Here is a 14240-nt window from a genome sequence, read left to right as displayed (position 1 = left end):
TAATAGTTCTGGTCTTAAAATGTTTATTCACTGAACTGATTTATGAGTCTGATTGAAATATTGTCTTTATTATTAGGGACTTAAATTATCTAAATTATTGTTGTCTTTGTTTTCTTTACATCAACATCACTTGTATTCGTATCATGAGCCTCTGAATAGTTGTTGACAGTGATAATCTGTTTTTCTTATCTTATCATAAACAATTAATTTTGTATTAATTAATTCAAATTTAAATTCCAATTTAATATTTTTAGATCACCATATAAACACAAACAATAATCTTCTTTGATTAACAATGAACATACTTAAATCCATGAATACTACACAACTTCTGTGACCTGATTTGTTGTAAGTAACATATTGTATCCCTCAGAATATTTGTGAATATTAAACTACATGTTTTGTTCTCTTATTTTCAAGAACACTGACAATGACCCCATGCCTGGAAAATTCCAAATAGAATTAGGATCTCACGTCAGATTTCGAACAGTTGTAATAATTCATGGCATAAAAGCTATGACGTTGACACTCCACCATGTGTATTTTTTTTATAAACCTAGAAGAATAATTTTCTTATAAATAAAAAAAAAATCATCATTTATTTAAGGGTTCCATGGCATAATTTGAACCACAAACCGGATTAATATGCCCACACTAAACCGGTTTGTGGTTCAAATTATTCACGGACCAACATTAAACTTATAGTTTGTGTTTTACCCTTTTTTTTTTACAAGTTTATAGGTTCCTTTTTCAGGTAAACTAAAACGAGGATGTTGATGTGTCAAGAAATCGCAGGACAATGTTACTCCTAAGAAAATACCCTTTCGTTTTTTCCCAAAAGTATTTATATCATGTTTTCTTTCTGGGCAAGGCAATGACAAATGGGTCATAGACTGGTAAAGGTCCCTCGAGAAGGGGTTCGGTACCACTTATAATTATCGCATAGTATTGTATACCTCAACGTAACACTTCCATGTTTTGGCCTTTAAATAGACAGTGTTTCTTTAATTGATATCAAAGAAGCAGACAATTTCCCCAACAATTACAGTATTTATGATTTATTTGCTCTTTTTGTTAGTAAGGTGGAGTTTGTTATGTACTGTGTACTGTTGTGTGTGTAATTTAAGTAGAGGGAATTTTGATCGATAGGAATCTTGCTATCTTAGTTTAAAACATAGCTGTTGATGTTTTTTGACTCAGTTTATTAAATTGGCTTTTCCTAAATTGACTTCTTTATCTTTCGGTTCTGTTTGTTTGAACGTCCCTTATAATGTGGACACTTTCAAAATTCAAATTTAAATATAAATGGGATAATCCCTCTTGTTTGTTTTCGACAGTTTAAGATTTGACAGCATCTTCCATTTTAAAGGAATCTTATATTATCTGCTGGTGGATTAAGAAGCGCTTGACCCTGTCTATCACTCTATTACTACATGTAAATATATTTTTTTTTACTCAACACTCATTTGATAGAATTGAAACACAAATCCACACTTCCTCTTTCTGTAGTCTCAAGCCAAGATGTTTATTTGGTAGTATGTCAGTGACATCACAATACTGAATGATGAAATTTTGAATACATTTTTGTTTAATTATTCTTTGCTTTAACATTGAATTTTTTTTTTTTTTTCAAAACATTCAATAAATTATATTATAATTTCCATAATTTGAAAAAACATTTTCTAAATTCAATATTTAGTTAATGGCCATTTAAATTCAATATAGACATGGTGGTATAATATATAATATAGAACTAGCGCATTAATTCATTATGATGGATTCTCAAATAGGGGTATTTTCTTATTGCTTTAATTTGCCAACATTGGAATTTGAAAGACCATGAATTCAATAATATTAATATTTTTTTAATTCAATTATTTGTGTTATTTTATTCTGTCCACAAAAAAATCCTAGGTTTAGGTTGTGTTTTCAACACTGGCAATAAAAGTTTCTGATTCTTATTTAAAAAAACGAAAATTCAATTATTTCATTACCATTTTTTTTGTTCTACCTACTTGTCCATACTTCAGATACGCTTTCTAAATTATTAACACAATTAGCACATCATCAGTGTTTGTGGCCGAACCATTCACACATTTCATGTTGTTTTCACACATAATGCGTTCACAGAACAAGGGCTTACATTTTATAAACATGTAACACACAACAGTCCACAATAGCAAAATCAAAATTCATAACCTTAGATACAGTTTAAAACCTATGTTTCTGCAATGATATTAGTTTAAACAAATAACAATATATCTCAAAATATAATAAACAAACAATTTAATAATTGACACACAGCTGTTCTATGTTAGGTAAATTGTGTCAAATACAACTGACTCCAGTCTGGTTCAGGAGCAGGAGCAGTAACAGCAACTATAAAAAAAATAATTAACCATGTAAATACATAAATAAATGTATAAATCAGATGGCAAAGCACAGTCCGGGGGCTACTGTCTCCATCTATTCGGTCCTCATGAGGTCACAGTAATACTATAAAACTAGCCATTTAGAAATGTTTCTGATGGCCATTTAACAATTTTATTGCTAGTTCAACTCTACATATTACTTTTTAAAGTCTTCTTTTCTTATCTTTTCTTCCCCTTACTTGTCCCTTTTATCTGCAATATCTTTTGTTTTGTAATTCATTAATTAAACTGCTTTTATATCACAATTGTAAAAAGCACTTTTTTCCTAACATATTTATTAAACAATATATGTAATATGCATTTCTTTTTATCTTGGTAAAATCAATGTTAAAACTAAAAATAATAATGTAAAATTAGATTAAGTCTTACGCTTATTGTCGTATTTGGCTGTTTACTCCGCTGGAAGCATGACAACGGTACCAGCGTTCATTATAATTTGAAATAAGGGCAACAGTCCGAACGAGGGCGCCAAATCTAAAATATTACCCTCTTTGCCTTGTAGGTAAGAACAGACGTTGAATTGTTTGAATATGATGACAAAGAATTGATTTTTATGAATGATTTACCCTTCTGGCCTGTAAGACATTATCTCCTGGACACGACTGATTTCCACTCTGCTGGCAGGCCACTAACTCAATGTGATATGACAAAAAATACTGCTCTATCTCAGACACACCCGCTGTTATTGCTATTTCCCAACATTCTCCAGTGTTGGGAATGAGGAGTTGCTTTACCAGGAAAGCAGTGTCGATGTGTATTTGCAGGAAACAACTGGAGCTCGTCCAGCTCGATAATGTAGAGACGGATGAGGCTTGATGAGGAACTAGTTTGAGATGTCAATGACAGATCATTCCGACAGAACAAGGAGAGTCAATAGAATAATAATCAAATACGGATGATAGATATGTTAATTTGATTGTATGCTGTTTCATTTATATATCCCTCTTCTGTTTATAATTTGTTGTCAAATGCATATGTTGTGTTTTATACTTTATTTTCAGGTCAATTAATGTGATATCCACAACATATTGTACCTTTTTAAATGCTATCTTCACACATTGATTTACTAAGTTGTATATTTATGTATCATCCTAACTATTTATTATTCTATTTAGCTTCTTACGTAACAGAAAGTATTTATCATAAAGTCTGTTTTCACCTACCCTCCATTAACCACAAACATTTAGCTGATATGTCTTCCTCTTGCTGTTTTAGCGATACGTCCATCTCCAAGTGTCCAAATCATCGAAGTTTGTGCTCAGTAACTTGAAAAAAATTTACAGGAACTTTTCATGTAACAAACTATTTTATATTCTTGTCATTAATTCACTTGACATCCTATTAACTCTTGGAATCACCAGAATCAGAATCTTTAATTGCCAGTGTTGAAAAACACTACAACATAGTATCTACTCCTGCATTCTTTCTTTCACATCTATTCATTTCTGTCAGTCACTTTCGAAAATCGCATTATTATATGCACATGCAACACGACTTTATGCATTATGTACATTACATATTTAGAATCTACTTATTAAAAAAATATTTTAAATGTTTGACCCTTGTGCAGCCTCTGGGTCAAAGTGCCCTAGTGGCACAAAAAAACGTGCTTATGTCTCTGGGTCAAGGTGCACAACCTCCACTACTGCATATCTATTTCTGGAAGCCAGGGAGGTCATTCACCGTGACCCAGAGGCAACACAAGGGATACCACAAACACATTTGTTTCCAGGCCTCTGAGTAACTTTGACCCTGAGACAACACAAGGGTTAAATTAAACAAAGTTCAAAACACGAGTAAGTAATTAAGTAAGTAATAGTTATTTGTAAAGCGCCTTTCTAGACCAAGATCACAAAGCGCTTGAACAGTCAAAAGCAATACAGGTACGCGGTTAAAAATACATACAAATTTTAAGACCCTTAAAGCTCAAGATAACACTGTGAACAACACAGGAGTTCCAGAAAATCAAGAAAAAGCCTGAACAACTAAGAATGTCTTGTTAGGAGTCTTGTTGACTCATCAAACACAGAGGGAGAGGAAGATAGTTCCAAAAATTAGCAGCAAAAGTCTGGAAGGATTTCTCTCCTCTGGTCCTGAACCGCGTGCAACGAACCATCAGTAGATTCTGATCCACAGACCTCAGAGCCTGAGCTGGTGTGTAAGGCTGGATCAGATCAGTGATGTAAGGAGGAGCCTGACCATGAATAGATCTGAAAGTAAGACACAGGATGCAAGATGTAATATTTGCATTTTAGAATGGTGAAAGTTTTGTTTTTTTAATTGCATATGTATATCCATATTTGCCTAAAATGTCACCTTTTAATCATTGGGATTGTTTCTTATTTTAAATATTTTACTAGTGCAACTTGACATTTATAACTCATCAATGACCTACTGGTGGTGCCAGAGATATAGTTAACGGTTGCTCCCCAGAAAACTTAACCAATGAGATCAGATTTACTAATCAGATTTAGTAATATACGTAAATGTACAACAACTACAGTTCCTGCATGTGTTTCAAACAAATGGTCCAGTGACTATTATAATCCTGCACTAATCTCACCAATTGTTATATAGCTATACCGTTGAATTTGATATTAGTGCTGGCTTTAAGATAATATGATATTTAGCTTTTTCAGACCCTTTCCATGCTGTTTTGTTATGTTAGGCCTGTGTTCTTTCCAGCTATCAACAAACAACACTGTGTGTGACGTCATCGGAAATTTCTTCGCTATTCAAAATGGCCGCGTCTCAATCAGGAAGTAGAGAAAAAAAATAGGCGAGAACAAGTTGGATAATATGCACATTTGCTGTTGATTTGTTGTCGGTTTACGCTCAAACTAGAAGGTTGTTTTCGCAGACTGGATCGGGATCAAGCAACTCAGCCACAGGTACCAGTAGAATGAAAGATATAACACCGGGTTGTCATGTTTAGGAGCATGTAGCTCAGAATGCTAAAGCTAGCTAGTGTAATACACACCGAGAGATTTGACGAATCAAACAAATGTCGAATCCAATTGTGTATGTAACTCGTTTTCCTTTGGGCCATCGGTCATTTGAAGCATTTTAGCCAAATGTTCTTATGTAAATGTATTGGTAAAGCGACATGCAATCTATTATCTTCACTGCTAATGTAAAACGAACGTACCCGATGTCGGAAAAACGTTGCTAATCGAGCAAAGATATTTAGCTTTTAACTGCGTAAACTTGTCAAAACAAGCACATATATCGACCATGTCTTGTTTATTGAAATTACTTTTAAACACTGGTGGTAAAATAAGGTTTTCATGCGATCGGTCGTGTAACGAACACTAGCTTCTCAGCTAACCTTTGTTAAATATGTCGTTAAGTATGCTAACAGTACTGGCGAGACGCTGGGTCGTAGGTTGACATTGTTTCCTTTCTAAACCATCCAAGATATGTCCTTAAAATTAAACAGAACCAGTACACGATCGCTTCTGTCGGAACATCATGATATGTAATTAGATTTAGACATTTAAATGGGTTTTAAGTAGGATGACCATATCCCGAATCCTCAAAATGAGGACAGTACTACGTGGAGTTCAGTTGACGGAAACTGTTGAGGTTTTTTTTAATCAGGTCTTGGATCTTTTACGCGGTGCTTACTCAGTTTCATGTATATTCTGAATATCCAAAAAGACACGACAAAAGTACGGTCAGTAATAGGTATGTATAAATATTCAGGTTGTTTACAAAAATAACCCACAGTTTGGAAATAAACAAAAAGAAAAAACGAGATGTAACCTTTTTTCAATGATAAGTTAGATCATAAACAATGACTTGCTCGATACATTGATCTATTTAACTACACAGAAGTGGATTTTAGAAATAAATTAAAGAGTGACGGGTGAGATTGATTAATTGTATTTACTGCAAATGCAAGATAGAACTCACACTGCACAAACCCGTAAACCCTCATCTTAAGGGCTTTGTAAATACCCTCCCAGAAAGCCTGCCAGTCCCCAAAAGGAGGACATTGCCGGGTTAAAGGGGACGTATGGCCACCCTATTTAAAAGAGAAAAATGTGGATGTTTTTTTTTAGTTATGCAGACCTTTTGCTAAATACTGTAGCATTTTATCCTAAATCTAAAGTTTAACGTTTGAAATCAGTCGGGTTGATAGCTGTTTAAGGTAAGGTAAGGTAAGGTAAAACTTTATTGATCCCTCAGGAGGTCTCCTTTGGGAAATTGTTTTTTACCAATAGCCAGCAATTTTTCATAAACAATAAAAAATAATACATAAAAAATAAAGTAAGAAGAACATAAAGAGGAAGAACAAGATGACACAATCTAAGTCTAAAGACAAAGACAAAGAACATAGGTCAAGGAAGGAAAAAAAAAAAAAAAAAAAAAAAAAAAAGATACAAAGACTAACATGGAACAGAACATCCAGATACTTTCACTCCACTCCTGCCCCCGAACTCAGAATTGTACAATTTAATAGCCCGAGGGATGAATGAGTCCCTGAGTCTATTTGTTTTGCACCTGGGTAGGAGCATTCGTGCACTCATTCTGCTTCTCTGCTCACTGATGACAGTGTTCAGAGGATGACTGTCATCATCCATGATGGACAGTAGTTTGTTCAATTTGTTTTTTGTTTTCCTAAAAATAATATACCAGCTATGTTAGGGATGTTGATACACCATGACCTATTAGCTCATTGAGAACATTGGAACTTTAAATTACTCCCCCAAGAAGTCACTGATGGCTCTTGTTTCTTTCCTGCAATTTTCACTCTTTCCAGACTGTCTCTTGCCTACAGCTAAGGCATGTCAAACCAAGCAAGCCCTGACATATGTCACCACCATTTTTTTTAAGATTATGTGTTTTGTCATTACATTCTTTGTTGTTTACTATTTTTAGAATGTGGAGTAAGCAGTTAGTTACCTGGCAAGGTTTAAGTCAGTTGTGCTTAACCTCTGTGACCTGCCCAATGAACCAGATGTATCTTGCGGTTGAGTTTCTTCTTCAGTTACATTTGTCTTTTTGCTACGTGTAGTGTAGATTACATCTTACTTCAGTTGTCTTTTATTTATTTTGAATTCGTAAGTTTGAAGAGTATTCGTCTGGCTACTTCTATAACATTATTTAATAATTATCAGTTTCATGTCATTTGAGAGGGAAACGCATAACACAATTTTTGTGTTTAAGATGTAGTCCACTTCATGGTTTTCTATAATCATGCATTAAAAGTAACATGTACGTAAACCACTCTTTCGATTCTTTTATAGCAGTTGTCATTGATTAAAGTACTATTAGGCACTATTGAACGTTCACACGATGGTAAATAACTAAGAAATTGTTGTTTAAGTACAATAGTTAAATACAGCTACTACAATATATACTTGCATATTTTTAACATCATGTTAATCAATGATTTTAATGAATAGGGGAAACAAGTTAACTAAACCAGAAATAAACCATTATAAGATCACATTAACCTTTATTTGTCCAACAGTTGGAAAATGATTAATGATGGACCTACCTAGTATGATATCAGGAAAACATCAGCCAATATGTTATTTTTCACTAATGTTATTGGTTTAATTTTCACTTGCATTAAATATTTGTCTGGCTATATTTGTCTCTTTTTTTCTACAACCGATCTCCCATCCCCCTCTCCAGTGAAGTGAGTTGTAAATCTAATTTATAGGTTGTCGGCTGATTTGAGTGAGAGTGAAATAAGTGGAGGAGGGGATTCAGCAGTAGGTAATACATTTGAAGCAGTTGCATCCTTCCTGGAATCTCTCGCCAATACAATAGACTGTTGTATACATACAACACCAGCTAGTTAACAGGAAAAAGGACAGTACCAACAAGTTACATTTGAGACAACAGTAAAAAATATACTTTTCCTAAATTGGGTCTACCGGGGGATTCCATTTACACACAAATATAAAGTGAGTGCAGTAACAATTTTAACTTCCATTATTGTGTAACCTCTCTCAGATTTAAGATTTAATCTAAATAAAACTGTACCTTGTACCTTGCCTAGGGTTTGTGTTCTTAAAATAAGAAACGCTCTGTTATATTCTGTTTTAATGATGTGTACAAATAATCTAATATTTCTCTTTATTTCCTATTATGTTGTACTCCTGTTTCTGTGATCATCTTTGGAGGAGGAATTTGTAGTTAAATGAATCTGGATGTATTGTAAATACAAATTGAGCTGTTTCAGGTTTTTGTCCAAATAGTCTTATTTGTCAATTTCTGTTTACCACTTAATTTCCTTCACTTTACTGTTGTTCCTGTTGATTTGCTCATCAATCCTGAAACAGCAGACATTTACTATTGTCATGTGACAAACATGTGAAGTAGTGGTGCCGTCGCTTCCTTGTTTGTGAATTCATGGCGTATCAGAGCAGTTGAAGCAGCGTCTTTTTTCCTGAAGAAACTCCAAAGCATTGGAAGTCGACTCTGGCAAACAGTTTGCATAATTTAAGAGAGCATTGATAGTGTAATCTTGACTAATACTGACCGCATAAAAATGTATTATCTTTTTTGTATTTTATTTTTTATTATTCACAAATATTGCAATTTTAGCTGGCGATTTACAAATCGAAGTTTATCTTTTGCAACTTTCACTGAACACGAGCAATACACTTGTAAAATGACCCCTAACTAACTGATAAAATGAGACAAAATTGATGATTGATATACTCGCCAAATACGTCTCATGGATGACTGTCAGCTGGTACTCTGCTCATTTGGCATACTGGTGGTTCATGTTACAGCGTTGATGTTACAACGCCTTACTGATATGCTTTTTCTAAAGAGGATTCGACTGCCCCCTTTAAGTTCTACTTACACCATTTGGAGCAGCGTCTACAACAAAAACTTGCTTCTTCTCTGTGCCACCCTATCAAAAGCGTGTCGCATTAACATATCCTTTTACGTGATCGGTAATGTTTATAAACTACTGTAGCGTCGGTTGAGATTTTTTTTTTTCAAATCACACTGGCAAATAGCATTCTATTATACCGGAATATCGATTGGAATCGAAAAAGCTTTCATGCGTAGTGTTGCCCCTGTAGTTTTTTCCTTTTTTTTAGATGTCGCTCCCCTTTAAGAATGGAGCAAAAGTATTTACTGGGGTCAAGTTATTCTACAGTATAGTAGGGTGAAATTGGTTTCATCTTTATAGTGGAGTTTGTTTATTGAAACACATCTGCTTTTGAATCTTAGAAACATTTATTCTTTAAAATAATGAGTGTTATTCCAAACAAATCCAACATGTACAGTTTAGTAGATTGAGGTCTACAGATTTAACATTAATATGTGAACTATTTTAAGCAGTGTTATTTGTTTTTTTTACAAACCTAACCCATTTGCAGTTCTAAGCATACATTGTTTTAAGAACTTAGCCTCTGGCTTCTAGGTTTTCACTGACTCATGATAGTTGTTAATCCTTTATTATTTTTTAAAGAAAGGTGATGGTTAAAGTGAACACTTTAAAAAGTGTTAGCTACAGTTAACTAAAAAGAATAACAAATCTACCCCTTCTTCTCTATCATTGTATTTGCTTTAAGACATTAACTCAATGTTAATGTTCCATGTTATTAATGTAAATATCTAAAGATTAATTTGAGTCAGTTTGTGTGTTTGAACTTGTCATAAGCCAATCTAGTCAAACACATCCTTTACAACTCTTTGGTTTCTCCAAGTGCATAAGAATTTTTTATTTTTATTAACATTGCTTTTGAGAAAGAGTTTAACTTGTATACAAGGGACAAATTTATTTTGAAAGACAGAAATGTAACAAAAAATGATGTTTCCCCACCCTTATATTTGGTTACTTTACTTTCAAAAAGAGGCCATCATCTGCTTCCCCTGCAGGACCCTTTTGCACGTACATTGATGGTTCAAGTCTCTGATTGGAAAAGTATTTTATACAAAAGAAGGAAAATGCTGAATCGCTTTTGTATCATGATGTATTGGGTTTAACGGCACTGGTGTTATCAACCCTTGTGCTACTGGAGTTGTTTCCCCTAACAACCATTGTTTATTTTTTAAAGTCATGTGACTTTGGCAGTTACTAGTGACTTAAGGCTTTGTACGTGAAGCGCAGAAGCCATGTCATTCTTTCCCTGTTGAATTTCACCACTGGAAATTATCTCGAAACGAAGACAGCCAAATGAATGATTAAGTATTTATTTCTGATATTCATAAATGTCATACATTTAGCAAAGAACATACTTATAGTGACATACTTCAGAATAGGGAAATTTTCGTTTTGAATCAGCCCCTTTTAAATATAAAATATACTTTTTTCTTTTATATGGCAAAAGATAGTAAAGTGAACAGTAAATGTAATACAATATGTGTAAACATGCTGAAGTTAACGCAACCAATGCTCAGAACTATGCTTGCCAAGAGTATGTTATCATTTCTCTGCTCAGGAGATTGGGTGACATAGGAAAATGGGGCAAAGAAGCAGCTAAATGGCCCTGACTGCCTTTAATCTGGTTTGGCTTTGATCTGTTTGTAATGGCTGGTGGTCGTTCCAGATCAGTTTGTCCTCAAATAAGGACCGCTGATCTCAGTAGACTGTAATTCCTGATTATAGGGTAAAGTAATATATAAGTAAGTAATAAATAAGATTTCTGATCCTTGACATAAATTTCCAAATCTTCATTTTTTTATCTTTAAAAATCTATTAATGTGGCTAGTAAACCATTCCACAAAGTTTACATAAGGGAAAATCTGCTGTGAGAGTCCTGCCAGAGGAGTGTGAAATGACCACATACCCTTTTCATTTTATACATTATTTATGTATTCTCCTGCTTTAAAACGTTTTAATGTTTTTTTGTCATTGTGCCACAAACCCATTTTTGGAATGATTGTATATTCCTGCTTTATGTTATTTTGTGAAAATGCCTGCTGAAGGAAATGAAGGACCTTTGTGGTTGTAAAAAAAAAAAAAAACGGTAATTAATAATGTAAGATGTGTTTAAATGATTGAGCTGTTTTCTGGTCCTTTTTATAAATAATTCATAATTATAATGATTTTAGCCAACACAAGAATAAAAACACTATTCAATTAATGAGTGTTTAATTTTATTTATTTGCATTCATTTAAAGTCGTTACACCATTTACCTCGTTTTACTTTTTGCTTTAGCTCATTGTTGCAACTGAACTTAATGTATTGTTATATAGACAACTTAGAATACAGACATCGTGTCACTGCTTCAAGTTACAGAAGGTAATTGGGTGTTTTTTAAGTTTGTCTTTTTGGACGAAGATGAAGCACCTGAGCTCCAATCCCTACATTAAAATGTATATCAAGTTTTGCATATAACTTCAAAAAGAATCCCAACCCTCGTGAGTGGAATATGAGTGAAGTTTGAATTTTGGGTGAACTATAACTTTAAGGCCCCGCCCCGCCCATGTTCGGCCCTTCAAGAAATGTAGACCGTTAATTCTGCCTATTCATAAATAAACATTGAATATGTTATCAAAAAGCAACTGCAGTTTCATTTAACACTTTGTGTTGCTGTTTGAGATAGCCTGCGTTTTACTGTTAGCTGAGAAGCTCCTGTTTGAATTATGCAAAAGAGGTCTCTCAATGTGAGGTAAAGTTGACATGGAAAACAAGAATTAATGACTTACGGGCTGAATATACCTGAACAAAGCAAATGCAAGAAGAATTCCCATGTGCAATGAGTTAAGCCTGCCCTGTTAACAAGGAGTGTTATAGTGAGAGTATGTAGCTGTTGAAATGTCAATGTTGCATTGTTTATATTTATATGTATTTTTATGTTTGCCTAAAATCCAACAGCCAATATTAGTTGAGGAGTTGTCCTTTAGGAAATCTGTCCCTCTGGAATTTTTTGTTTAATATTCCTGGTCTATTATTTAGCAAAATATGTGAAAATATAAATTTGCAATCATGTGTTTTATTGTATTGTTAGTGATAAATCTTTAACATCTTAAGGATTTATACATCTGCCACTTTAGAGAGAATCAGCTATTAAGTCTTTGTTGGGCCAGCATAAAGAACATCACACTGATAAAGCAGGGTTAGAGTTGCAGTCATTGTCTGTGAGCAATACTTTGAATAATTGAAGCCATTGTGCATTTCTGTAAGAAAGTCATGTTTCATTTCCTTGAAATTAAGCACACCTCTTTGATTTGTTTCTTTTTCATTCTGTCTTTGAGCTTCCATGTGTGTGAACCTAAACCAGTTCATAAATAATATGCTAAAATTAAACTGATGAAATACTATTTAGCTGCCAACGGAATATAAAACAAGCACACAATGATGCAATTACATGTTTTTTTAGTAGATGACTGTATTACATCACTGGATTTTTTTTAAATTACATTTTCATGAATATTAATCTTCTGTTATTGCATAAAAATGTTGTATTTAAACACTTGGAGATAAATACATTATTTGTTTTAAACTGTTCATGATTTGAAGAAAACAATGTTTACTTGGATTTGTGATAACGTTAATGATGGTGCCAATCTGCTGGTTTAATCTCACACTGTGGTTAATAATGTAATAAGCAGGTTACAGGACAGAGGATACAGTTTGTCTACTAAAACACTGTTTGCATTGCAATACAGCCTGCGTGAGTTTGATGTGACACAAGGATGGTTGGCAGGGCGGTTGCTTTCCTCGTGAGTGTTAATCGTGATTTAACAGATTAAGGAAGTCACATTTCCCTGGATGATCCCCATGTGCTCTGGCAGCGATTGATACTGACTCGGACCACCAACACGCAGGCAGGCAGGCCTCCCCTCTCACCTCAAGTTGCTAGCACATGTTGGATGCTGCAAGAAATGACACGCATCTTGGTGTTTTGAAGTGACAGTGGCTGTTTAACCTCTCAAAAGCCTCATGATGCCAAAGAGAGCCAGTCATCTGCCCACATCTTGGATCGCTCTCTATAAATATTCTTTCCATTGCCACAAAATGCTTAGAGCAGGTCTACATTTTTTTTTATTTAGAAATCCTCTTTTTACTGAAAGACTTTGATGGGGTAAAGGATATGAATCTGTGATTTCCTTAGGACCACCAAACAACATTTTTTTTATAATAAAGTAGGCTTATTAAACTGAAAATAAATAATGAACAGATAATCAGATGTGATTGAATGCAAATCATGATTAATTGTATCAAAATTTTCCAACACCCCCTTAATCGATGGCAATGAGCTCAACAGGACGCCTAATAACGGTTGACAACAAACACAGTTGGAGCTAAGGAAATAAAGTGCCACCGCTCCCTACAGTGAGGAAGTAATTGTGGATTCAGATGGTTATCCAGAAAATAAATAATTCAAGCAACATATAGAAATGTGGTAACATTTGACAATGGGGAAACGCGTATGTAAGTTTAATTTGTAAAGTACCTTTCACTGACCTAATAACCTACCTTTTTATATCTGTATTTACAGAAAACGTGCCACTTATAAATTATTATAAACACCTTAATTACTGACAGGAAATAATATATATAATATTTAAGATATCGAAATAGTGCTATTAAATATTGATGCAGTATCATGAATAAAAATATCGCAATACATCATTATATCGATATTACACCCATAATGTAGACGGACATTGTAATTATTATTTATGTGTTTTCCATTCTGAAAGTGTGACAGGAAAGGTAATCTTGTTTTTTCTGTTAAATTATATCAATTTTATATTTAATGCATAAACAACACTGGTTTGATTGAGAAATATATTTCAATATTCCTTGAGAAACACAATTATTGCTCTGCTGTTGCTTTACTAGCCTCACACAGCAGAGTTCAGACGTAATACAAGGC

The 14240-nt window shown here is 33.8% G+C and overlaps 1 protein-coding gene across 1 annotated transcript in view; it reads left to right on the top strand.

Moving 5' to 3' along the window:
* The first annotated feature begins 5160 nt into the window (after positions 1–5160).
* sbno2b (strawberry notch homolog 2b) overlaps positions 5161–14240 on the top strand; it is a 40666-nt gene continuing 31586 nt past the window's right edge. Inside the window, exon 1 of the mRNA XM_087785368.1 lies at positions 5161–5323. The gene's annotated coding sequence lies outside the window, so the exon portion shown is untranslated. The remainder of the gene's footprint in view (positions 5324–14240) is intronic.

This window comes from Callionymus lyra, chromosome 2 (genome assembly GCF_982586985.1).
Source record: "Callionymus lyra chromosome 2, fCalLyr1.hap1.1, whole genome shotgun sequence".
NCBI classification, from domain to species: Eukaryota; Metazoa; Chordata; class Actinopteri; order Syngnathiformes; family Callionymidae; genus Callionymus; species Callionymus lyra.
Note: the sequence above shows the minus strand (reverse complement) of the source record. Positions and strands in the feature narration are given on the sequence as shown.